The sequence below is a fragment of the Sapajus apella genome, unplaced genomic scaffold, assembly GCF_009761245.1.
Source record: "Sapajus apella isolate SASKATOON/1434 unplaced genomic scaffold, GSC_monkey_1.0 scaffold282, whole genome shotgun sequence".
In the NCBI taxonomy this organism is placed as follows: domain Eukaryota; kingdom Metazoa; phylum Chordata; class Mammalia; order Primates; family Cebidae; genus Sapajus; species Sapajus apella.
Window position 1 is genome coordinate 162,469 of NW_022437222.1, and position 24,433 is coordinate 186,901.

Sequence of the window (24,433 nt, forward strand, 5' to 3'; positions counted from 1 at the left end):
TTCACTCTAATGACTGTTTCTTTTGCTGTGCAGAAGCTGTGGAGTTAGATTAGGTCCCATTTGTCTATTTTGGTTTTTGTTGTCAATGCTTTTGGTGTTTTGGTCATGAAGTCCTTGCCTACACCTATGTCCTGAATGGTTTTGCTTAGATTTTCTACTAGGGTTTTTATGGTGTTAGGTCTTATGTTTAAGTCTTTAATCCATCTGGAGTTAATTTTAGTGTAAGGTGTCAGGAAGGGGTCCAGTTTCTGCTTTCTGCACATGGCTAGCCAGCTTTCCCAACATCATTTATTGAACTGGGAATCATTTTACCATTGCTTGTTTTTGTCTGGTTTGTCAAAGATCAGATGGTTGTAGATATATTGTGTTGTCTCCGAGACCTCTGTTCTGTTCCATTGGTCTGTATCTCTGTTTTGGTACCAGTACCATGCTGTTTTGATTACTGTAGCCTTGTAGTATAGTTTGAAGTCCGGTAGTGTGATGCCTCCCGCTTTGTTCTTTTTGCTTAGAATTGACTTGGCTATGCGGGCTCTCTTTTGGTTCCATATGAAGTTTAAGGTGGTTTTTTCCAGTTCTGTGAAGATGGTCATTGGTAGCTTGATGGTGATAGCATTGAATCTGTAAATTACTTTGGGCAGTATGGTCATTTTCACGATATTGATTCTTCCTAACCATGAACATGGAATGTTTCTCCATCTGTTCGTGTCCACTTTTATTTCGTTGAGCAGTGGCTTGTAGTTCTCCTTGAAGAGGTCCTTTAAGTTCCGTGCTAGTTGTATTCCTAGCTATTTTATTCTCTTTGTGGCAATTGTGAATGGAAGTTTGTTCTTGATTTGGCTCTCTTTAAGTCTGTTATTGGTGTATAGGATTGTATGTGATTTTTGCACATTGATCTTGTATCCTGAGACATTGCTGAACTTGCTTATCAGTTTCAGGAGTTTTGGGGCTGAGACAATGGGGTCTTCTAGATATACAATCATGTCGTCTGCAAATAGAGACAATTTGACTTCCTCCTTTCTTATTTGAATACACTTTATTTCTTTTTCTTGTCTGATTGCTCTGCCTAGAACTTCTAATACTATATTGAATAGTAGTGGTGAGAGAGGGCACATTTCAAGGGGAATGCTTCCAGTTTTTGCCCATTCAGTATGATATTCGCTGTTGGTTTGTTATAAATAGCTTTCATTATTTTGAGATACCTTCCATCAATACCTAGCTTACTGAGTGTTTTTAGCATAAAGGGCTGTTGAATTTTGTCAAAGGCCTTCTCTGCATCTTTTGAGATAATCATGTGGTTTTTGTATTTGGTTCTGTTTATGTGGTGAATTACATTTATAGACTTGCGTATGTTGAATGAGGCTTGCATCCCCGGGATGAAGCCTACTTGATCATGGTGGATAAGCTTTTTGATGTGCTGTTGCAATCGGCTTGTCAGTATTTTATTGAAGATTTTTGCATCTATGTTCATCATGGATATTGGCCTGAAGTTTTCTCTTCTTGTTGAGCCTCTGCCAGGTTTTGGAATCAGGATGATGTTGGTCTCATAAAATGATTTGGGAAGAATTCCCTCCTTTTGTATTGTTTGGAATAGTTTCAGAAGGAATGGTACCAGCTCCTCCTTGTATGTCTGGTAGAATTCGGCTGTGAACCCGTTTGGACCTGGGCTTTTTTTGGGTGGTAAGCTCTTAATTGCTACTTCAACTTCAGACCTTGTTATGGGTCTGTTCCGTGTTTTGGCTTCTTCCTGGTTTAGGCTTGGGAGGAGGCAAGTGTCCAGGAATTTATCTATTTCTTCCCGGTTTATTAGGTTATGTGCATAGAGTTGTTTGTAATAATCTCTGATGTTGGTTTGAATTTCTGTGGAATCAATTATGTGGTGATATCAATCGATTATGTGGTGATATCCTTTTTATCGTTTTTTATTGCATCAATTTTGTTATTCTCTCTTTTCTTTTTTATTAACCTGGCTAGTGGTCTGTCTATTTTGTTGATCGTTTCAAAAAACCAGCTCCTGGATTTATTGATTTTTTGAAGGGTTTTTTGTGTCTCTATCTCCTTCAGTCCTGCTCTTATCTCTGATCTTAGCTATTACTTGTCTTCTGCTAGACTTTGAGGTTTTTGGATCTTACTCCTGTAGCTCTTTATGTTTTCACGATAGGGTGTCAATTTTTGTTCTCTCCTTGCTTCTCTTGTGGGCACTTATTGCTATATATTTTCCTCTAGAGACTGCTTTAAATATGTGCCAGAGATTCTGGTACGTTGTGTCTTCATTCTCGTTGGTTTCGAAGAACATCTTTATTTCTGTCTTCATTTAGTTGTTTATCCAGTCAACATTCAAGAGCAAGTTGTTCAGTTTCCATGAAGCTCTGCGGTTCTGGGTTAGTTTTTGAAGCCTGAGTTCTAACTTGATTGCATTGTGGTCTGAGAGACTGTTTGTTATGATTTATGTTCCTTTCATTTGCTGAGGAGTGATTTACTCCCATTTATGTGGTCAATTTTAGAGTCGGTGTGATGTGGTGCTGAGAAGAATGTATATTCTGTGGATTTGGGGTGGAGAGTTCTGTAAATGTCTATTAGGTTTGCTTGGTCCAGGTCTGACTTCAAGTCCTGGATGTCCTTGTTAATTTTCTGTCTGGTTGATCTGTCTAATATTGACAATGGGGTGTTAAAGTCTCCCACTATAATTGTGTGAGAGTCTAAGTCTCTTTGTAAGTCATTAAGAACTTGCCTTATGTATCTGGGTGCTCCTGCATTGGGTGCGTATGTATTTAGGATTGTTAGCTCTTCTTGTTGCATTGATCATTTTACCATTATGTAATGTCCTTGTTTGTCTCTTATGATCGTTGTTGCTTTAAAATGTAATTTATCAGAGATGAGAATTGCAACTCCTGCTTTTTTTTTTTGCTCTCCATTTGTTTGGTATATCTTCCTCCATCCCTTTATTTTGAGCCTTTGTGTATCCTTGCATGTGAGATGGGTTTCCTGGATACAGCACACTGATGGATTTTGGCTTTTTATCCAATTTGCCAGTCTGTGTCTTTTGATTGGGGCAATTAGTCCATTTACATTTAGGGTTGATATTATTATGTGTGAATTTGATGCTGCCATTTTGGTGTTAGCTGGGTGTTTTGCCCTTTAGTTGAGCTGGTACTTGTTGTTCCTTTATATGTTTAGAGCGTCTTTCAGGAGCTCTTGTAGAGCTGGCCTGGTGGTGACGAAATCTCTGAATACTTGCATGTTCCCAAAGGATTTTATTTTTCCTTCACTTATGAAGCTTAGTTTGGCTGGATAGGAGATTCTGTTGAAAGTCCTTTTCTTTAAGGATGTTGAATATTGGCCCCCACTCTCTTCTGGCTTGTAGGGTTTCTGCTGAGAGATCTGCTGTGAGTCTGATGGGCTTCCCTACGTGGGTAACCCGACCTTTCCCTCTGGCTGCCCTTAGTATTTTCTCCTTCATTTCAACCCTGGTGAATCTGACAATTATGTGCCTCGGCGTTGCTCTTCTTGACGAAAATCTTTGTGGTGTTCTCTGTATTTCCTAGGCTTGAATGTTTGCCTGCCTTGCTAGGTTGATGAAGTTTACCTGAATAATATCCTGAAGAGTATTTTCCAGCTTGGATTCATTCTCTTCGTCGCATTCAGGTGTGCCTATCAAACCTAGATTAGGTCTTTTAACATAGTCCCACATTTCTTGGAGATTTTGTTCATTCCTTTTTACCCTCGTTTCTCTATTCAGACCATGCTTGCCTGGGAATCACCTGTGGGGGCTGCACAACAGCAAAGATTGCTGCCTGTTCCTTCCCCTGGTAGCTTCCTCCCAGAAAGTTATCTGCCAGATATCAGCCAGAGTTCCCCTGTATGAGATGTCTGTTTTGATAAACAAGGGTCAGGGAGCCACTTGAGGGGCAGTCTTTTCCTTAACAGTGCTCAAGTTCTGTGCTGGGAGCTCCTTTGCTCCCTTCAGAGCTTCTGGGCAGGGATATTAAAGTCTGCTGCAGCAGAATGCACTGTTGCCCCTGTTGTCAGGTGCTCTGTCCTGGGAAAGTGGGGCTTTATTTATATTTCTCTGATGGGTTGCTGCCTTTTTTCCTCCCAAGCCTAAACCAGGAGGAAGCCGAAACTCTGAACAGACCCATAACAAGGTCTGAAGTTGGGGCAGCAATGAAGAGCTTACCACCCAAAAAAAGCCAAGGTCCACACGGGTTCACAGCCTAATTCTACCAGACATACAAAGAGGAGCTGGTACCATTCCTTCTGAAACTATTCCAAAAAATACAAAAAGAGGGAATTCTTCCCAAATCATTTTATGAGACCAACATCATCCCGATTCCAAAACCCGGCAGAGACTCAATAAGAAAAGAAAACTTCAAGCCAATATCCATGATGAACATAGATGCAAAAATCTTCAATAAAATACTGACAAGCCGATTGCAACAGCACATCAAAAAGCTTATCCACCATGATCAAGTAGGCTTCATCCCGGGAATGCAAGGCTGGTTCAACATACACAAGTCTATAAACCTAATTCACCGTATAAACAGAACCAAAGACAAAAACCACATGATTATCTCAACTGATGCAGAGAAAGCCTTTGACAAAATTCAGCAGCCCTTTATGCTAAAAACACTCAATAAGCTAGGTATTGATGAAACGTATCTCAAAATAATAAAAGCTATTTACAACAAACCAACAGCCAATATCTACTGAATGGGCAAAAACTGGAAGCATTCCCTTAGAAATGTGGCACTAGACAAGGATGCCCTCTCTCAACACTCCATTCAATATAGTACTAGAAGTTCTAGCCAGAGCAATCAGGCAAGAAAAAGAATTAAAGGGCATTCAAATAGGAAAGGAGGAAGTCAAATTGTCTCTATTTGCAGACGACATGATTCTATATCTAGAAGACCCCATTGCCTCAGCCCAAAATCTCCTGAAACTGATTAGCAACTTCAGCAAAGTCTCAGGATACAAAATCAATGTGCAAAAATCACATGCATTCCTATACATTTATAGCAGACTTAAAGAGAGCAAAATCAAGAACAAACTTCCATTCACAATTGCCACGAAGAGAATAAAATACCTAGGAATACAACTAACAAGGAATGTAAAGGACCTCTTCAGAGAGAACCACAAGCCACTGCTCAACGAAATAAGAGAGGACACAAACAGATAGAGAAACATTCCATGTTCATGGTTAGGAAGAATCAATATCATTAAAATGGCCATACTGCCCAAAGTAATTTACAGATTCAATGCTATCCCCATCAAGCTACCAATGACCTTCTTCACAGAACTGGAAAAAACCAACCTAAACTTCATAAGGAACCAGAAGAGAGCCCACAAAGCCAAGTCAATTCTAAGCAAAAAGAACAAAGCAGGAGGCATCACACTACCAGACTACAAACTATAATGCAAGACTACAGTAATCAAAACAGCATGGTACTGGTACCAAAACAGAGATATAGACCAATGGAACAGAACAGAGGTCTCTGAGGCAACGCAACATATCTACATCCATCTGATCTTTGACAAACCAGACAAAAACAAGCAATAGGGAAAGGAGTCCCTGTTTAACAAATGGTGTTTGGAAAACTGGCTAGCCATGTGCAGAAAGCAGAAACTGGACCCCTTCCTGACACCTTACACTAAAATTAACTTCAGATGGATTAAAGACTTAAACATAAGACCTAACACCATAAAAACCCTAGAAGAAAATCTAGGCAAAACCATTCAGGACATAGGTGTAGGCAAGGACTTCATGACCAAAACGCCAAAAGCATTGACAACAAAAGCCAAAATAGACAAATGGGACCTAATCAAACTCCACACTTTCTGCACAGCAAAAGAAACAATCATTAGAGTGAATCGGCAACCAACAGAATGGGAAAAAATTTTCGCAGTTTACCCATCTGACAAAGGGCTGATAGCCAGAATTTAGAAAGAACTAAAAAAGATTTACAAGAAAAAAACTAACAACCCCATTCAAAAGTGGGCAAAGGATATGAACAGACACTTTACAAAAGAAGACATACATGAGGCCAACAAACATATGAAAAAATGCTCCTCATCACTGGTCATCAGAGAAAAGCAAATCAAAACTACATTGAGATACCATCTCACACCAGTTAGAATGGTGATCATTAAAAAATCTGGAGACAACAGATGCTGGAGAGGATGTGGAGAAATAGGAACACTTTACACTGTTGGTGGGAGTGTAAATTAGTTCAACCATTGTGGAAGACAGTGTGGCGATTCCTCAAGGACCTAGAAATAGAAATTACATTTGACCCAGCAATCCCATTACTGGGTATATATCCAAAGGATTACAAATCGTTCTACTGTAAGGACACGTGCACACGCATGTTCATTGCAGCACTGTTTAGAATAGCAAAGACCTGGAACCAACCAAAATGCCCATCGATGATAGACTGGATAGGGAAAATGTGGCACATATACACCATGGAATATTATGCAGCCATCAAAAATGATGAGTTCGTGTCCTTTGTAGGGACATGGATGAACCTGGAAACCATCATTCTCAGCAAACTGACAGAAGAGCAGAAGATCAAACACCGCATGTTCTCAGTCATAGGTGGGTGTTGAATAATGAGAACACATGGACACAGGGAGGGGAGCACTACACACTGGGGTCAGTTGGGGTGAAATAGGGGAGGGATGGTGGTGGGTGGGGAGCTGGGGAGAGATAGCAAGGGGAAAGAATCCTGATGTAGTTGATGGGGAGGAAGGCAGCAAATCACACTGCCACTTGTGTACCTATGCAACAATCTTGCATGTTGTTCACATGTACCCCAAAACCTAAAATGCAATAAAATAAATAAATGGGAAAAAAAACAGAAAGATTTTTGGAAATATATTAACTAACTTCATCAGATCTTTCTTAGTCATATTGAGTGATATGTAATTTTAAAAATCTCTAAGAGTCAGATGGATCTTTCAACAAGTGAAAAATAAATAAAATAAGGAAATAAAAATTAAAAAATAAAAATAAAAAGAGGAAGAAGAAGAAATATATTGCTCTTTCTAATTTTTTGCACACAAAACTTTAATCAATTACTACTATCTGATGGGGATTGGGTTTGAGGTTCCTATTTCTAGCATTCTCAATGCAAAACTAGAGTCCTCTGCCACTGTAAAATAGGGAAGTATGTTGATCTTCCAACGGAGATTTTCATGGTCCTCCTAAATTGACTAGATTTAAATTCACTCCCATTGCTTACCTGGAGTAAAGAGTCTTTTTCTATGGCTTCTCTTTTGCAGGGGCTTCTTTTACCATTTGGCATCAGCAATAATGACTTTTTACACCCATATGAGATTCAAAGACTGAGAGGACCTAGCCTTCTCAGATGTACCTTCAAACTCCATTATTATCACTTTTATTTGTTGCACTATTGCAAAGGATGAGTTGAACCCGAACAAAGACTACAGTTTTTAAACAGTAGGATAAACATTTAGTTATTACATGTTTCAATTCATTTTGTTTCCCCCTTTGCTATCTGGCTGTGTGATTAAGAACAATTAAGCATAGAGTTCTCCTAAGGAAACATCCTTACATGGTGGGCCTGGAGGCTTTAGATGAATCTCTCCACCAGTGGTTACTGCCTGGAGAGTTCAGTTGCCTATAATGATAAGTATGGTGGTTAGAGCTAAGTCATCAAATAACTTTTTCTGAGTTTTGTAAGAGAATTGCTCATTAATATAATTAATGGCAACTCTTCTGAACAAATTAAACCAAAATATCAATTTCAATTTGCAATAATAGCAACAAATGAAACCCAACATAAATCCAATATTATATTTTTATTTCCCATTGCTGCAAGGTATTACTTGTTACAATTTGTCCTCAAGTTATTATTTGTTGCAACTTGTTGGTTATTAGTATTGTAACAGTCTTTTGTGTTTTAATTCAATAATATGAATTCATATAGGGATGAACAATTACTTCATTTAGCTAGAAATGAATTAAAAGGTTTCATAGCTAGAATAATAGTTGAAATGCAAACAACTACCAAAATGAGAATGACACATTAGAACAAACACAAACTAAAATATAAACTAGTTTACTATAGCTTACAATACTTTGGTTATAATGAGTCATAAAAAGGAAAATAATCATGGGACCTTATTTCAACAAGATTGATTAATTTCCAAATGTTTATTTCCACTTATTGAGCAGCATAAATATTCACATACATATCTGTTAGTATTTGATAAGATTTTAATGTTCAATAATTTACTTTATATAAATAAACCAAATTGAGATTTTTAAACTTAAGTTCTGAAATGGGCATTGAGAAAGCAAATAAAATGTTTTCCATATCAATATAAAGTGTACATGAGATTTTATGTAATATGGTCATGCATTATTTAATGACAGTGATACATTTTGAGAAATGCATCATTAGGTGATTTTGTCCTTGTGCAAATGTTACAGAGTTACTTACACATGGCAGAGCCTACTCTACAGCTAGCCAAAGTGGTATGGTTTATTGTTCCTAGGCTGCAAACCTGTAAGGTGTGTTACGGTACTGAATACTATAGGCAATTGTAACACAATGGTATTTGTGTATCTAAAGAAAGAAAAGGTAATGCATTGTGTGATGACACTAAAACAGCTACATCACTAGGTAATAGGAATTTTTCAGCTCCATTATAATCTTATGGGACCACCATGATGTATGTGTCCTATTGCTGACAAAAATGTTATTATGCGGTGAAGACTATTATTGACCTTGCAAGAAATTATGTAGAATGTTTCTGATGAATGCTGAAAATCAAGTGACTGACACTTTAAAGTCCTGTCTTTCTGATGAATGCTGAAAATCAAGTGACTGACACTTTAAAGGCCATGTCCTGCTTATATATGTTTACTCATCAAGACTGATGAGTAAACGCATATAAGTAGGACATGCCTTTGTGTTACTAGAATCTTGCTATACTGCCACGCCACTCAGATAACATTACCAACCAAAAAAGGAAACCTAACAGGTGACTTATGAGATGAAAGTTAATACTGCTCTTTAACATCTTGTGAAACATACTGTTCACAATGCTATATTTAATTATATATACGTGTATAATACTGTATAAATGTTATTCACGATGCTATATTTAATGATACTGCCTACAGTGCTATGCATTTTATTTATTTTATTTTACTTTAAGTTATGGGGTACCTGTGCAGATCTTGCAGGATTGTTACATAAGTACACACATGCCATGGTGGTTTGCTCCCTCCATCCTCCCATCACCTACTTTAGGTATTTCTCCTAATGTTATCCCTCCCCAATCTCCCCACTCCCTGCTATCCCTCCCCTAGCCTACCACCCACAACAGACCTCAGGATGCAATGTTCCCCTCCCTGTGTCCATGTGTTCTCATTGTTCAACACCCACGTATGAATGAGAATATGCAGCGTTTTGTTTTTTGTTCTTGTGTCAGTTTGCTGAGAATGATGGTTTCCAGATTCAACCATGTCCCTACAAAGGACATGAACTCATTCTTTTTTAATGGCTACATGGTATTCCATGGTGTATATGAGCTACATTTTCTTTATCCAGGCTATCCTTGATGGGCATTTGGGTTGGTGCCAGGTCTTTGCTCCTGTAAACAGTGCTGCAATGAACATACTTCTGCATGCGTTTTTATATTGGCACGATTTATAATACTTTGAGTATATACCCAGGAATAAGATTGCTGGGTCAAATGGTATTTCTATTTTGAGATCCTTCAGGAATCACCTCACTGTTTTCCACAATGGCTGAACTAATTTACACTCCCACCAACAGTGTAAAACATTCCTATTTCTCCACATCCTCTCCAGCATCTGTTGTCTCCAGATTTTTTAATGATTGCCATTCTAACTGGTGTTAGATGGTATCCCAATGTGATTTTGATTTGCATTTCTCTAATGACCAGTGATGATGAGCATCTTTTCATATGTTTGTTGGCCACATAAATGTCTTCTTTTGTAAAGTGTGTGTTCATATCCTTTGCCCAATTTTTGATGGGGTTGTTTGCTTTTACTTCTATATTTGTTTTAGTTCTTTGTAGATTCTGAATATTAGCCCTTTGTCAGATGGGTAACTTGCAATATTTTTTGTCCTTTCTGTTGGTGGCTGGTTCACTCTAATGATTGTTTCTTTTGCTGTGAAGAAGCTCTTAAGTTTAACTAGATCCCATTTGTCTATTTATTTTGGCTTTTGTTGCCATTGCTTTTTGTGCTTTAATCATGAAGTTGTTGCCTATGTCTATGTCCTGTATGGTATTGCCTAGTTCTTCTTCTAGGGTTTTCATGGTGTTGGGTCTTATGTTTAAATCTTTGATCCATCTGGAGTTAATTTTAGTGTAAGGTGTCAGGAAAGGGTCCAGTTTCAGCTTTCTGCACATGGCTAGCCAGTTTTCCTAACACCTTTATTAAACAGAGAATCCTTTCCCCATTACTTGTTTTTGTCAGGTTTATCAAAGATCCGATGGTTGTAGGTGTGTGGTATTACTTCCAAGGCCTCTTTTCTGTTCCATTGGCTGATATTTCTATTTTAGTGCTAGTACCATGCTGTTATGATTACTGTAGATGTGTAGTATAGTTAGAAGTCAGGTAGCATGATGCCTCCAGCTTTGTTCTTTTTGCTAATGATTGTTTTGGCTATGTGGGCTCTTTTTTGGTTCCGTATGAAGTTTAAGGTGGTTTTATCCAGTTCTGCGAAGTAGGTCAATGGTAGATTGATGGGTATAGCATTGAAGCTATGAATTACTTTGGGCAGTATGGCCATTTTCACGATACTGATTCTTCCTAACAATGAACATGGAATGTTTTCCATCTGTTTGTATCCTCCCTTATTTTATTGAATAGTAGTTTGTAGTTCTCCATGAAGAGATCCTTCATGTCCTTTATGAGTTGTATTCCTAAGTATTTTATCTTTTTTGTAGCAATTGTGAATGGGAGTTTCCTAACAATTTGGCTCTCTGTTTGTCTGTTGTTGGTGTGTAGGAATGCTTGTGATTTCTGCACATCAATTTTGTATCCTGAGAGTTTGCTGTAGTTGCTTATCATCTTAAGGAGATTTTAGGCTGAGAAGATGGGATCATCTAAATGTACAATCATGTCAACTGCAAATAGAAAAAATTTGATTTTCTCTTTTCCTAATTCAATACCCTTTATTTCTTTTTCTTGCCTGATTGCTATGGCTAGAACTTCCAATACTATGTGGAATAGGAATGTTGAGAGAGGGCACTCTTGTCTAGTGCCAGTGTTCAAAGGGAATCCTTCCAGTTTTTGTCCATTCAGTATAATATTGGCTGTGGGTTTATCATAAATAGTTTTTATTATTTTGAGATCCATTCCATCAATGCTTATTTTATTAAGAGTTTTTAGCATGAAGGGTTTTGGATTCTGTTGAAGGCCTTCTCTGCATCTAGTGTGATAATCATGTGATTTTTGCCTTTGGTTCTGTTTAGGTGATGGATAATGTTTATAGATTTGCGTACTTTGAATCAGCCTTGCATCACTGGGATGAAGCCTGCTTGATCATGATGGATAAGCATTTTGATGTGCTGTTGCATTTGGTTTGCCAGCATTGTATTTAAGATTTTTGCATCAATGTTCATCATGGATATTGGCCTGATATTTTATTTTTTAGTTGTGCTGCTTTGTGGTTTTGGTATCAGGATGATGTTGGTCTCATAAAATAAGTTAGGCAGGATTCCCTCTTTTTGTATTGTTTGGAATAGTTTCAGAAGGAATAATACCATCTCCTCTTTGTATGTCTGGTACAATTCAGCTGTGAACCCATCCAGAACTAGACTTTTTTTGGTTGGTAGGCTATTAATTGCTGCCTGAACTTTATCCCTTGTTATTGGTCTAATCAGGGATTCGAATTCTTCCTGGTTTAGTCTTGGGAGGGTGTAAGTGTCCAGGAATTTATCCGTTTCTTCTAGATTTACTGGTTTATGTGTATAGAGTTGTTTATAGTGATTTCTGATGGTAGATTGTATTTCTGTGGAATCTGTGGTGATATCCCGTTTGTCATTTTTTATTGCATCTATTTGATTCTTCTCTCTTTTCTTTTTTATTAGTCTGGCTAGCAGTCTATCTATTTTATTGATCTTTTAAAAAAAACCAGCTCCTGGATTTTTTGATTTTTGAAGTTTTTTGTGTGTCTCTATCTCCTTCAGTTCTGCTGTGAACCTAGTTATGTCTTGTCTTCTGCTAGCTTTTGAAGTTGTTTGATCTTGTTCCTCTAGCTAATTGTGATGATAGCATGTCAATTTTAGATCTTTCCTCACTTCTCATGTAGGCATTTACTGCTATAAATTTCCCATTAGACCCTGCTTTAAATGTGTCCCAGAGATTCTGGTACATTGTGTCTTTGCTCTCATTGGTTTCAAAGAACATCTTTATTTCTGCCTTCATTTCATTATTTATCCAGTAGTCATTCAGGAGCAGGTTGTTCAGTTTTTATGTAGTTGTGCAGTTTTGATTGCATTTCTTAATCATGAGTTCCTAATTGATTGCACTGTGGTCAGAGAGACTGGTTGTTATGATTTCTGTTGTTTTGCATTTGCTGAGGAATAATTTACTTCCAACTATGTGGCCAATTTTAGAGTAGGTGCAATGTGGTGCTGAGGAGAATGTATATTATGTGGATTTGTAGTGGAGAGTTCTGTAGATGTCTATTAGGTGTGCTTGGCACAGATCTGAATTCAAGTCCTGGATATATTTGTTAATTTTCTGTCTGGTTGATCTGTCTAATATTGACAGTGCAGTGTTAAAGTCTCCCACTGTTATTGTGTGGGAGCCTAAGTCTCTTTGTTGGTCATTAAGAACTTGCTTTATGTATGTGGGTGCTCCTGTATTGGGTGCATATATATTTCGGATAGTTAGCTCTTCTTGTTTCATTGATCCTTTTACCATTACATAATGCCCTTCTTTGTCTCTTTTGATCTTTGTTGGTTCAAAGTCTGTTTTATCAGAGACTAGGAATGTTTTGGTCTTCATTTGCTTGGTAAATATCCCAACCCTTTATTTTGAGTCTATGTATGTTCACACATGAGATGGGTCTCCTGAATACAGCACACTGATGGGTCTTGATTTTTTTTATCTAGTTTGCCAGTCTATGTCCTTTGATTGGGGTGTTTAGCCCACTTACATTGAAGGTTATTTTTGTTATGTGTGAATCTGATCTGCCATTTTGATACTAGCGGGCTGTTTTGCCCATTAGTTGACACATTTCATTTTCTTCATTGTATCAATGGTCTTTATTATTTGGTATGTTTTTGGAGTGGCTGGTACTGGTTGTTCCTTTCCATGTTTAGTATTTTCTTCAGGAGCTTTTGTAAGGCAGGCCTGGTGGTAAACAAAACATCTCAGCAATTGCTTCTATGTAAAGGATTTTATTTCTCCTTCACTTATGAAGCTTAGTTTGGCTGGATATGAAATTCTCGATTTAATGTTCTTTTCTTTAAGGATGTTGAATATTGGCCTCCCTCTCTTCTGGCTTGTAGGGTTTCTGCCAAGAGATCTTCTGTGAGTGTGATGGGCTTCCCTTCATGGGTAACTCAACATTTCTCTCTGGTTACCATTAACATTTTTCTTTCATTTCATCCCTGGTGAATCTGACGATTATTTGCCTTGGAGTTGCTTTTCCTATAAGTGTTGGCCTGCCTTGTTAGGTTGGGGAAGTTCTCTTGGATAATATCCTGAAGAGTGTTTTCCAGCTTTGATTTATTCTCCCCATCACATTCAGGTACACCTATCAAACATAGATTAGGTCTTTTCACATAGTCCCATATTTCTTGGAGGCTTTCTTCATTTCTTTTCACTCTTTTTTCTCTAATCTTGTCTTCTAGTTTCTTTTCATTGCGTTGATCTTCATTCTCTAATATCCTTTATTCTGCCTGGTCGACTCAGCTATTGAAACTTGTGTATGCCTCTAGAAGTTGTCATGCTGTGTTTTTCAGCTTCATCAAGTCCTTTGTGTTCTTCTCCAAGCTAGCTATTCTAGTTAGCATTTTGTCTAACCTTTTTTCAAGGTTCTTAGTTTCTCTGCATTGGGTTAGAACATGCTCCTTTAGCTCAGAGAAGTTTGTTATTACCCACCTTCTGAAGCCTGCTTCTGTCAATTCATCAAACTCATTCTCCATCCAGATTTGTCCCCTTGTTGGTGAGGAGTTGTGATCCCTCGAAGGAGAGGTGTTCTGATTTATAGTGATTTCAGCCTTTTGCACTGGTTTCTTCCCATATTCATTGATTTATCTACCTTTTGTCTTTGAAGTTTGTGACTATCAGATGGGGTCTCTGAGTAGACGTCCTTTCTGTTAATGTTAAAGCTATTTCTTTCTGTTTTTTAGTTTTCCTTCTACCAGTCAGGCCCCTTTGCTGTAGGACTGCTGGTGGTCCACTCCAGACCCTGCTTGCCTGGGAATCACCTGCAGGGACCGTAGAACAGCAAGGATTGCTGCCTATTCCTTCCTCTGGTAGCTTCATCCCAGAAGCGTACCCACCAGATGAAAGCCAGAGCTCTCCTGTATGAGGTGTCTCTTTGGATATACGGGTGTCAGGGAATCACTTGAGGAGGCAGTCTCTCCCTTATCAGAGCTCAAGTGCTATGCTGGGAGCTCCATTGCTCCCTTTAGGGCTGCTTGGCAGGGATGTTTAAGTCTGCTGAAGTGGAACTCACGACTGCCCCTTTTCCCAGGTGCTCTGTCCCGGGAGGGTGGGGGTCTATTTATAAGTCCCTGACATGCTGCTGCCTTTTTTCAGAGATGCCCTGCCCAGAAAGGAGGGAGTCAAGTCACAGACTGTCTGAAGAGGTATTGCTTAGCTGCCATGGCTCCACCCAGTTTCTGTGTAAAATTCCTTGAGATTTTGTTTACACAGGTAAGGTTAGAAATGCCTAGGTAATTTTGAACTTTCTCGGTAATGGTGGGTGCACTTCCCCTATGACATCTTGACTGTCCTGTGTCAAGCTCAAACTGCTGTACTGGCTGTGAAACTCTCAAGCCAGTGGGTTTCAATTTGCTGGTCTTTGTGGGGATGGGAGCCACTGAGCCAGATCAATTTGCTCCCTGCCTTCAACCCTCTTTTTTTTCTGGGGAACGGGCAACTCTGTCTCACAGGCATTCCAGGTGCCAGTTAGGTTTGTGCTGGAAACCCGTGGCACTTGTATGCCCGGTGCGAATCTCCTGGTGTGTGGGCTGTAAAGACAGTGGTAGAAGCACAGTATCTGATCTGGAGTGCTGGAGTGGCCAGAAAAGTCCCTGATGACCCCCATTGGTAGGAACAGGGGTCCTCCAGTTCAATGCACTTCCTGGATGAGGCAGAACCCCATCCTTCCTTGGTTTGCCCTCTTTGGGCTGCACCCACTGTCCAACCAGTCCCATTGAGATGAACCTGGTACCTCAAATGGAAATGTGGAGATCACACCTTCTGCAGCATTCTCGCTGGAAACCGCACTCCGGAGCTGTTCCCATTCAGCCATTTTCACTGATATATTTCTTTTACATTGCTATATTTAATGATATATGCATGTATAATACCACATAAATGCTAATCACAATGCTGTATTTAATGATACTTTTCACAATGCTACATTTAATGATATATATACATGACAATAATGTATGTACTGTATGCACATATATAATGATACTGTTCACAGTGCTATATTAAATGATATGTACATAATACTGTATACATATAGAATATAAAAATTCTAGAACATATGATTGTATGACACAGTATAAGATATTCTAGAATATATTACTGGTTCCTAATGCAATTTTTATGTATACAAATTTATATGTAGCCATATATTTAATTATGTAAGATTTGTTTCTTCAGAATTAGATGAAATACTATAAAATGATGGTTAACTACTTGATATAGTAATATAATCAATGTGAATCCAGCACCTTTGAACGTTGAATCTAACATTAAATATTTGGGGAGAGTTGAGCAGTGAGGCACAGATATGAATGAAACATTTGAAACAATTGTCCATACTCTGCCTTTACAAATATTCTTAAGAAAAATTTTGTGGGTGAATTCAGCCTATAGCAGAAAAGATTCCCTACAAATATAGAATAAGATTCTACAAAATAACTGAAGAAAAGTCAGAAGCAAAGTATAAATGTCAAGGACACAATGCAGTAGGTATTGGGGGAATTGTACATAATTCTAAAATCAAAATATAAGGCACAGCAACAACAGATTAAAAAAGGAACCTGCTGCATTCAGAATGGATGGTAAGTGGAACATAAGAGGAATAAAACAAAACTAAGTATCAGTGTCAAAAAAGTGAACTGAGTCCATTTATAATGCTAGCAGCCATGGCCACAAACCTATTAGACATAACACTATTCACTTTTGTCGGGATTGCAAATTTAGTTTTAAAGTATGCAAATACTAATACAAAGAAGAGAGAATACTAGAGTGTTCAATGTTGCAATGTTTCTTCAGCAACAGCCATTGTATGGGAGCTTGGACCTGCTGCAAACTCCCAAGTCAAACTTGAAGGTGAAGTCAACATTGATGAAGCCTGGGATGAGTGTGGAAAGAAAGTTGTTGGTGAAGAATCTTAGTTTGCATTTAGAACAAGATTTATCCAAATTTAGATCCTGTTCTAAGCTTTCCAGGTATAAGACATATTTGTCCTTATCTCCTTACAAGCAAAAATGTCTTGTATTTTTCTACATTTGCATCATGCAAACTTAGCTGACGCAACCATCTTCGTATACTTTGATTACTTAAGCAGGAAATACATTTCTAAATATTAATTAGGACACATGATAAGAATCATGTAAAATAGAAACAACATGTAGATGAACCAAGTTAGGAAAGGTAGAAAAAAGCCCTTTTAAATATTCAACTTAATGAAATCCTTATACAATATATACTACTGGTATTAGTAACCTTAAAATACAAATACATAGTAGTAGTAACAAATTAGTTAATATAGATGAGCACTTATTTTAGACCAGTCATATTTCTGAAACCTTTATATGTAGGTGTCTATATAATTTATTTCAGAAAATGAAAGCCATTGCTCTTAAACTTTACCTCAGGAAGACTGGTATAAAAGTGAAACTCTACTGAGAAATGTATATTTATAATCATTATTTAATTAAATCCTCACAAAATCCACAAGGCAAGTGTACTATCATTCTCTTGATTTTACAAATGAGGAAATTAAGGCAGTGGGGAATTAAGTAACTTTTTCTGAGTTATGTAGCTATGATTGAATTATAGACATCCTGACTCCGGAAACTGGGCTGTTACCCAACTCAGTTGCTGTCTAGACTTAATGAAATAGATGTCAATTGCATATTGTAGAGGAAAAATATGTATATATAATACTTTACTTTTTTTTGAGACAGAGTCTTGCTCTGTTGCCAGGCTGGAGTACACAATCTCAGCTCACTTCAACCTTTGCCTCCTGGGTTCAATCGATTCCCCTGCCTCACCCTCCCGAATAGCTGTGATTACAGGTGCATGCCACCACACCTGGATATTTGGGTATTTTTGTATTTTAATAGGGATGGTGTTTGACCACACTGTTCATGATGGTCTCGATTTCCTAACCTTGTGATTCATCTGTGTTAGCCTCCCAAAGTGCTGGGATTACAGGTATGAGTCATTGCCTCCCCCCATATATAACTCTTACAGAAAAGTGGGAAAAAATTACATACAGAACTTCCTGCTCTATGGACATAAAACGTACTTAATTATGTAGATATTCTTCCTATTATATATATTATAAATTATACATATATGTGTATATATATCTAAAATATATAAATTGTATAAGTTCTTTTTGGTTTACATGGTATTAAATTTAAAATATCACTCCTTAGGGAGGATCCAAGATGGCAGTTTAGGAACAGCTCAGGATTGCAGCTCCCAGTGAAAGTGCAGAGGGTGAGTGGATACCGCATTTTTATTGCCCACAGACTGGGCAATTCCCAGGCAGAGGAGCTCTACCGGTCACCAGCGCAGCTGTTTCAGCCAGCGCGGCTGTGCTGCCCAGCGCCACTACTTTGCCTCACGCGGCTGCTTTGTCGGCATCCCAGAGCAGCGGTTCTCTGTACAAAATACACTGGCCTGGGTGCCCTTTTGGCTGGCGATTGGAGCCACAGGAAGTCACCCATTTGTCTGTTTAAAAAACGGACTGAGCAGGGAGCCAGGACAGTAGATTCCAGGGCAAAAAAGCGCCACGAATCTCAGTGCCGCTGTTTAAGCCAGCAAAGTGAGTTGTCGCACAGGAAAAAACATACAGTGTGATGCCTCTCCAACAGGTGACTGCAACACCAACTTAAAAAAAAAAAAAAAGGCTCCGAGGCAGGGAGCCAGACGATTATGCTCGGCTGGTCCCACCCGCAGAAAAGAACAGCAATCAGAAACGCTCTGGATTGAGAATTTCACAGCAAGCGCAGCTGAACCCAGGACAGTGCAGCGCTGTGGGGGAGGGGTGTCTGCCATTACCGAGGCAGACCACCACTACAGAGGTAGTCAGCCAATGCTGAGACAGCCCGCTGTTGCCAAGGCAACACACGATTTCTGAGGCAGCCTGCCGTTGCCAAGGCAACCCGCCACTACAGAGAGACTCAGCCTCAACAGAGGCAGGCCACCCTTGCCAAGGTGGTTCTAACTACACCAATATAAACAGGACTGCAGGGAAGTTCTCTCAGCAGCTGGGCGGAGCCCACAGCAGCTCAGCAAAGCCTCTACAGGCAGGCAGTGACTAGGCTGCCTCCTTGCTGGGCAGGGCAGCTCTGAAGGAAAAAAAAAAAAAGAGAGAAGGCAGCAGCATAACCGAAACTCATAAAGCCCTAAATCCCTGGGACAGAGCACCTGGGAAAAAAAAGCAGTTTATGAGTTCTGCTGCAGCAGACCTAAACGTACTTGCCCAGCAGCTCTGAATGAACAACGGAGCTCACAGCTCAGCATTTGAGATCCTATGACGAAGAGACCATCTCCTCAAGCAGCTCCCTGACCCCTATATATCCAAAGAGACACCTCGTAAAGGAGAGATCAGATTGACAGTTGGTGGGTATCCTTCTGGGACAAAGATAGCAGAAGGAGAAAACTGGTAACAATCCTTACTGTTCAGCAGCTGCTGCAGGTGATCCCCAGGCAAGCAGGACCTGGAGTGGACCTCAGCAGACCTACGGCAGAGGGGACAGACTGTCAGAAGGAAAACCAAGAAACAGAAACAACCTCATTATCAACAAACAGAACGTCCACTCAGAGACCCAATCTGAAATCTAGCAACTACAAACACGACAGGTGGATAAATCCATAAAGATGGGAAGAAACCAGTGCAAAAAGGATGAAAAAACCCGAAACCAGAACATCTCTCCTCCTACAAGGGTTCACAACTCCTCACCAGCAAGGGAACAAGGTTGGATGGAGAACGAGTGTGATGAAATGACAGAATCAGAATTCAGAAGGTGGATAGTAAGAAACTTCTGTGAACTTAAAGAACATGTTCTAACCCAATGCAAAGAAACTAAGAACCTTGAAAAAAGATTGTACGAAATGCTAACGAGAATGGACAAAATAGAAAGGAATATAAGTGAACTGATGGACATGAAAAACGCAACACGAGAACTTCGTGAAGCATGCACGAGTATCAACAGCCGAATTGACCAAGCAGAAGAAAGGATATCAGAGGTCGAAGATCAACTCAATGAAATAAAACGGGAAGGCAAGAGTGGAGAAAAAAGGGTAAAAAGGAATGAACAAAGTCCCCAAGAAATGTGGGACTATGTGAAAAGACCTAATCTACGTTTGATAGGCGTACCTGAATGCGACGAAGAGAATGAATCCAACCTGGAAAATACTCTTCAGGATATTATCCAGGAAAACTTCCCCAATCTAGCAAGGCAGGCAAATATTCAGGTCCAGAAAATACAGAGAACACCACAAAGATATTCGTCAAGAAGAGCAACCCCAAGGCACAAAATCATCAGATTCACCAGGGTTCAAATGAAGGAGAAAATACTAAGGGCAGCCAGAGAGAAAGGTGGGGTTACACACAAAGGGAAGCCCATCAGACTCACAGCAGATCTTTCAGCAGAAACCCTACAAGTCAGGAAAGAGTGAGGACCAATATTCAACATCCTTAAAGGAAAGAAATTTCTACCAAGAATCTCCTATTCAGCCAAACTAAGCTTCATAAGTGAAGGAAAAATAAAATCCTTTGAACATGCAAGTACTCACAGATTTCGTCACCAGCAGGTCAGCTTTAGAAGAGCTCCTGAAAGAGGCTATACAGATATAAAGGAACAACCAGTACCAGGTACTCCAAAAACATGCCAAATGGTAGAGAGAATCAACACAATGAAGAATCTGCATCAACTAATGGGCAAAACAGCCAGCTAGCACCAAAATGGCAGTATCAAATTCACACATAACAATATTAACCCTAAATGTAAATGGACTAAATGCCCCAATCAAAAGACACAGACTGGCAAATTAGATAAAAAGCCAAAACCCGTCAGTGTACTGTATCCAGGAAACCCATCTCACATGCAAGGATACACAAAGGCTCAAAATAAAGGGACGGAGGAAGATTTACCAAGCAAATGGAGAGCAAAAAAAAGCAGGAGTTGCAACTGTCATCTCTGATAAATAAGACTTTAAATCAACAAAGATCAAACAAGACAAAGAAGGACATTACATAATGGTAAAAGGATCAAAGCAAAAAGAAGAGCTAACAATCCTAAATATATACGCACCCAATACAGGAGCACCCAGATACATAAGGCAAGTTCTTAATATCGTACAAAGGGAATTAGACTCCCACACAATAATAGTGGGAGACTTTAACACCCCATTGTCAATATTAGACAGGCCAACCTGAGAGAAAATTAACAAGGATATCCAGGACTTGAACTCAGACCTGGACCAAGCAAACCTAATAGACATTTACAGAACTCTCCACCCCAAATCCACAGAATATACATTCTTCTCAGCACCACATCACACCTACTCTAAAATTGACCACATAATTGGGAGTAAATCACTCCTCAGCAAATGCAAAAGAACGGAAATCCTAACAAACAGTCTCTCAGACCACAGTGCAATCAAGTTACAACTCAGAATCCAAAAACTAACCCAGAATCGCACAGCTTCATGGAAACTGAACAACTTGCTCTTGAATGTTGACTGGATAAACAATGAAATGAAGGCAGAAATAAAGATGTTCTTCGAAACCAACGAGAATGAAGACACAACATACCAGAATCTCTGGGACACATTTAAAGCAGTCTCAAGAGGAAAATATATAGCAATAAATGCCCACATGAGAAGCAAGCAGAGATAAAAAATTGACACCCTATCGTCAAAACTGAAAGAGCTAGAGGAGCAGGATCAAAAAAACTCAAAGTCTAGCAGAAGACAAGAAATAGCTAAGATCAGAGCAGAACTGAAGGAGATAGAGACACAAAAAACCCTTCAAAAAATCTATAAATCCAGGAGCTGGTTTTTTGAAAAGATCAACAATATAGACAGACCAATAGCCAGATTAATAAAAAAGAAAAGAGAGAATAACCAAATTGATGCAATAAAAGATGATAAAGGCGATGTCACCAGATATTCCACAGAAATTCAAACCATCATCAGAGATTATTACAAACAACTCCATGAACACAAACTAGTAAGCCTGGAAGAAATGGGTAAATTCCTGGACACTTGCTTCCCCACAAGCCTAAACCAGGAAGAAGCCGAAACCCTGAACAGACCCATAACGAGGTCTGAAGTTGAGGCAGTAATTAAGAGCTTACCACCCAAAAAAAGCCCAGGTCCAGAAGGGTTCACAGCCGAATTCTACCAGACGTACAAAGAGCAGCTGGTAGCATTGCTTTTGAAACTATTCCAAACAATACAAAAAGAGGGAACTCTTCCCAAATCATTTTATGAGACCAACATCATCCTGATTCCAAAACCTGGAAGAGACTCAACAAGAAAAACAACTTCAGGCCAATATCCATGATGAACATAGATGCAAAAATCTTCAATAAAATACTGGCAAGCCGATTGCAACAGCACATCAAAAAGCTTATCCACCATGATCAAGGAGGCTTCATCCTGGGAATGCAAGGCTGGTTCCACATACGCAACTATATAAACGTCATTCACCACATAAACGGAACCAAATACAAAAACCACATGTTTAAGCTAGGTATTGACGGAACGTATCTCAAAATAGTAAAAGCTATTTATGACAAACGAACAGCCAATATCATATTGAATGGAAAAAACTGGAAGCATTCCCCTTGAAGTGTGGCACCAGACAAGGATGCCCTCTCTCGCCACTCCTATTCAATATAGTACTAGAAGTTCTAGCCAGAGCAATCAGGCAAGAAAAAGAAATAAAGGGCATTCAAATAGGAAAGGAGGAAGTCAAACTGCCTGTATTTGCAGACGACATGATTCTATATCTAGAAGACCCCGTCGTCTCAGCCCAAAATCTCCTGAACTGATAAGCAAGTTCAGCAAAGTCTCAGGATACAAAATCAATGTGCAAATATCACATGCATTCCTATACACCAATAACAGACTTAAAGAGAGCCAAATCAAGAAAAAGTTTCCATTCACAATTGCCACAAAGAGAATAAAATACCTAGGAATACAACTAAGAAGGAACGTAAAGGACTTCTTCAAGGAGAACTACAAGCCACTGCTCAACGAAATAAGAGAGGACACAAACAGATGGAGAAACATTCCATGTTCATGGTTAGGAAGAATCAATATCATTAAAATGGCCAAACTGTCCAAAGTAATGTACAGATTCAGTGCTATCCCCATCAAGCTACCAATAACCTTCTTTGCAGAATTGGAAAAAATCACCTTAAACTTCATATGGAACCAAAAGGGATCCCGCATAGCCAAGTCAATTCTAAGCAAAAAGAACAAAGCAGGAGGCATCACACTACCAGACTTCAAACTATACTGCAAGGCTACAGTAATCAAAGCAGCATGGTACTGGTTACAAAACAGAGATATACACCAATGGAACAGAACAGAGGTCTTGGAGGCAACACAACATATCTACAACCATCTGATCTTTGACAAACCAGACAAAAACAAGCAATGGGGAAAGGAATCCCTGTTTAATAAATTGTGTTGGGAAAGCTGGCTAGCCATGTGTAGAAAGCAGAAACTGGACCCCTTCCTGACATCTTACACTAAAATTAACTCCAGATGGATTAAAGACTTAAACATAAGACCTAACACCATAAAAACCCTAGAAGAAAATCTAGGCAAAACCATTCACGACATAGGTGTAGGCAAGGACTTCATGACAAAAATACCAAAAGCATTGACAACAAAAGCCAAAATAGACAAATGGGACCTAATCAAACTCCACAGCTTCTGCACAGCAAAAGAAACAGTCACTAGAGCAAATCGGCAACCAACAGATTGGGAAAAAATTTTTGCAGTTTCCCCATCTGACAAAGGCCTGATATCCACAATTTACAAAGAACTAAAACAGATTTACAAGAAAAAAACTCACAAGCTCATTCAAAACTGGGCAAAGGATATGAACAGACACTTTACAAAGGAAGACACACATGAGGCCAACAAACATATGAAAAAATGCTCCTCATCACTGGTTGCCAGAGAAATGCAAATCAAAACTGCATTGAGATTCCATCTCACACTAGTTAGAATGGCGATCACTAAAAAATCTGGAGACAACAGATGCTGGAGAGAATGTGGAGAAATAGGAACACTTTTGCACTGTTGGTGGGAGTGTAAATTAGTTCAACCATTGTGGAAGACAGTGTGGCAATTCCTCAAGGACCTAGAAATAGAAATTCCATTTGACCCAGCAATCCCATTACTGGGTATATATCCAAAGGATTACAAATCGTTCTACTATAAGGACACGTGCACACAAATGTTCATTGCAGCACTGTTTACAATAGCAAAGACCTGGAACCAATCCAAATGCCCATCGACGATATAAACCATCATTCTCAGCGAACTGACCGAAGAGCAGAAGATCAAACACCGCATGTTCTCACTCATAGGCGGGTGTTGAACAATGAGAACACATGGACGCTGGGAGGGGAGCACTACACACTGGGGTCAGTTGGGGGGAAATAGGGGATGGATGGTGGGCGGTGGGGAGCTGGGGAGAGATAGCAAGGGGAGGGAAGCCAGATGTAGGTAATGGGGAGGAAGGCAGCAAATCACACTGCCACGTGTGTACCTATGCTACAATCTTGCGTGTTCTTCGCATGTACCCCAAAACCTAAAATGCAATAAAATAAATTAATCGGAAAAAAATTATATATATATATGTATATATGTATATATATACATATATATGTGTATATATATGTGTGTGTATATATATATATATATATATATATATATATATATATATATAAAAAACTCCTTTGA

General features: G+C 39.1%; 1 long non-coding RNA gene across 1 annotated transcript in view; it reads right to left on the reverse strand.

Annotated features, from left to right (window-relative positions):
* Nucleotides 1–13,288: 13,288 nt before the first annotated feature.
* LOC116545534 overlaps nucleotides 13,289–24,433 on the reverse strand; it is a 15,275-nt gene continuing 4,130 nt past the window's right edge. Inside the window, exon 3 of the long non-coding RNA XR_004266343.1 lies at nucleotides 13,289–13,663. This is a non-coding gene — a long non-coding RNA (uncharacterized LOC116545534). The remainder of the gene's footprint in view (nucleotides 13,664–24,433) is intronic.